The sequence below is a fragment of the Alligator sinensis genome, unplaced genomic scaffold, assembly GCF_000455745.1.
Source record: "Alligator sinensis unplaced genomic scaffold, ASM45574v1 scaffold115_1, whole genome shotgun sequence".
Taxonomy (NCBI): domain Eukaryota; kingdom Metazoa; phylum Chordata; order Crocodylia; family Alligatoridae; genus Alligator; species Alligator sinensis.
This window is the reverse complement of record NW_005841895.1, coordinates 1,999,624-2,003,472: the sequence shown is the minus strand read 5'-3', so window position 1 is coordinate 2,003,472 and position 3,849 is coordinate 1,999,624.

Here is a 3,849-nt window from a genome sequence, read left to right as displayed (position 1 = left end):
CTAGAAGTACAAACTCTAGGAACTGTTTTGTTTCTCCTTCTGTTGATATGTAGCAATCTGTAAGATTAAGAGGATAATATGGTAGTGCCAAAAGCTGTAAACTCTTTGGGATAAGGACTGTCCTTTACAGAGTTACCATGGAAAAGATGAACTAAGAGTTAGACAGAATAACACTTTCCAGTACTCTTTGGTATATACAGCTACTTAAATATAGTGCCACTTCAGCAAGGTAGTTTATCACATGTCAGACATTAAATATGCAAATTATCCTAAAGCTGCTCACATGCTTTAAGGGTAGGCATATGATCATGCACTTTTTGGGGGGGTCCAAGCCCAAATCTTTGAATCAGAGGCTCCCAAAGGGCAGTCCACAGGCCACAGATTATCCGCAAAGCCACGGCAAGTGTTTCCTAAATTATACCGGCCTCCCCTACCGTTCAACTTTTCAATGAAAAGTTAGGTCATAAGAACATATAATTGTCTGTGATGAATTTGGAGGATTGACCAGATTGGTCCCAAAAAGTTGGAGAACTGCTGCTTTATATGAATTACTAGCATGTACTATAAAGTGTTTTCTAAAATATAGCTGTAAAATATATTATAATTGTATGTACTAACTACTGGGTTATCAGTATTTTAATGAGAAACTGGGTTATCAGTATTTTTCCTATAGCAATCTTCTTAAAGAGACAGAATGGACAATTATAGAGAATGGCTAGCTGGGCGCCCCACTCAACCTGATAATTAATAGGAATAGAAGAGAAAGCCCTGTATTTCTGAGTGCCGATCAGGCAGCAATGGCACTCCAAACATCTGAAGGAAAAACAGTTTGTTAATTGCTGTCTAGACAGTTTATTGCTGCAATAAGATCAAAACACAGAATACTGAGGTTTGTGGTATGAATCATGCAGACTAAACAATTGTTTTATTGCATTTACAGAGTACTTGATTTATAACGCAGTCAGCTTAGTAATAAAATTCCTCCATCGTTTATCCTGCATAATTTCACCCCTTTTTGCATCTCTCTGTTATAATTCCATTTCAACATCCTTTAAAATGTGTTCTTTTTGTCATATATAAACAGTTTCTTATCTTGTATCTCTTTTATACTGGCACTTAACATACAATGCTCAAACTGGCCTTAATCAGCTGATGGAAACATATACTATATGCCAGAGAACAGGCTTATTGGAATCCACTCCGGAAGGAGTATGAGGAATGAAAAGGTAGGATAGTGTCCCATGGGAATATAGTCCTATCCATTTCATGCCAAAGTTGATGGGGATTTTCACAACTGGGTGATTTTTTTTTCACTTTACTCTATTACTGTGCAGATCTTTTACTTAAAAAGTGTGACCAGTCCTTTCATCTTCCTTGTGTGTCTCCAGAAAGCAGACGGGGAAGGAAAGTTTCTCTGCCCATTCTGATTTCTAGGACGTTGATAGTTCTGAATTGTGAGTAGCAGTTCAGTGAGCTCACTTGGCAGGAATGGGACTAACCCAAACCTCTGCCCAAACTATCAGTTTTCTCTGAGGCTTTTCTAAACCTCCTTAGTTCCTGGTTTCAGCCAATACTGGAAACTCCCAAATACATGGAGGAAAAGAAAATGGGTCAGAACAACATGCTGAATCATAATCCCTTCATCTAGAGAATTTTAACTTTTTTAGCCAACTGTCCTTTCTACTACCGGCCAAACCAAAACCCTACAACTAAAGAAGTTCATATTTGGATCTGAGCATCTAAACTTGGAATGTGAAGTCCTGGTCTAATTGAAATCAATGGGAATTTTGCCATTAGCTTGAATGGAGTCAGGATTCACCCAGGAAATTTGGTAAAATGTTTCTGTAGTAAATTTGACCGAGATAGAATAAAAATTGCTCATGTTAAAGAAGCCTGTTCTCATAAGACTTCCAAATTGTAGCCTAAATAAAACTGGGCAAGCTCAGCTGAGAGTCCAAGCTGAATTGCTGCACATATTTCAGGTCAGCTATCACAACCCTCAGTATCAGGGAACTTAATCTGTACATGTGCTAATATCCTGATGCAATGAAGCATTTAATCATTTAAACTTTGCATGTAGATCCCATTGTAATGGAGAGGCCGTTCATGTTATAAGTTACAGGTATTCATAAGAGCTAGTCTACACTACAAAAATTGTACTGGTAAAAATTGCTCTAGATCATCATATCCTCACAAGCGTCCACATTCAATATTTAACCCTATAAATACAATCCTGAGTGTATGTTGGTAAAGTTAACCAACTTCTCCAAATGCCATGAGACCAAAACCAACACTGTCCAACTTGAAAGATGGCCCTTCCACTACAACATACTGAGCCAGTGACCACTCTGGTAATAATTTGAACTCTGCTGCCCCAGAGTCAGTGACTGGAAGCCAGTCCTCTTTTTAAAAGCCAGTATGTTTTAAAAATGCCTGTCTTCCAGCTAGCCCATGTTTACAAGCACCGAGATATATTTCCACATAAAGCTACAACTGAACTTCATGTTGCTGCCTGCCTGGGCCAAGAGAGAAGTACTAGATTTCTTTGCTGGCATGGACAACGGATGATAAAAGCACAGCTAGAGAATTCCCACAGGAATAAAGCCACTTGTTTGGACACTGCAAAGAAGATGCAAAAAGCTGAATATGAGAGACAATCAGCGACAATGCTAAGTGAAGGAGAAGAAACTGCAGCGCTACCAGAAGGCAGAGGCGGCCAAGAGAAAATGTGGGACTGCTCCCCAGACTTGCCACTGCTCTGTGGATCTGGATGCCAAAAACCTCCTGACTATCCCGCAAATGACAGTGGACATCTAGAAAGGGAAAACCCCAGCATACATATCATGAGCTGGAGGTGGAGGACTGAAATGATACAGATCCCAGAGAGTGACAGAAGGTATTTGAGACTCAGCTAAGCAGGCTGAGAAAGACGGGCAACCAGGTGGGGCTATTAATGCACAGGGGTTTTTTTATTTTTCACTGGACACCTAAACTTCCTCTTCTTTGCACTCCCCCTTCTCTCCTTTCTTAAAATAGTGGCCAAATTCAGGTGGGTGGGCAACACAGGAGGTAGCTTTTGGAAGACCTGGTTTATTTTAACATGTACAGTGGCATTCAGGGGCAGAAATGGGAATGATTCCACAAGCAACCTAAAACCATTGTTCAATAGCACATTATTACAAGGCAGGCTGATAAAATTTCTAGCAACATACATCAATGCATTGCAAATGGAAAAGGAAATACACTAAAACAAGTATTTAAGCTTTGAAATGATTCACACGCACATCATATATCAAGTCAAATAATACTTGCAATCAACCCAGTAAGTGATCAGACTTTCAGATTTGTATGAACAAAATGGTAAAATATATATGTAATGTAGATTTAAAAAATGAAATTCTTTGGTCTTCTCATTTGAATGTTTAAGCTAATTACTTACAGACTTTGCTTGAAGTCAAGATTAGAAAGAGGTTGAGATGGCTGGTTTTCATCCAAGTGGCTTGGCTTTGAATTGCCTTTCAGAACTAGGCAGCAGAAGAGATCCAAGTTGACCTTGGCCTAGGTATCCGTTGTGTCCTTTGGCATAATCGCAATAACATTTTCAAGAAGGTATTACTTAAAACTGACAGTGTTTATTTCTATAGCTAGCTGCCTTGTCCTTCCCCTGTGTTAAGACACCTCTCTGGGATGGTGCTATCAGGCTCTTTGCAATGAAGAGGCCTGTAGCCTACAGGCCTCAAGCTGTCTCCTGCAGTTGCCTTTGGTGTTGGCACCCCATGAGCAAGACATCTATTGGAATCGACTCCTCCCGTAACAAGTGGAACAACATTCACAGCACTGGCCAGACAC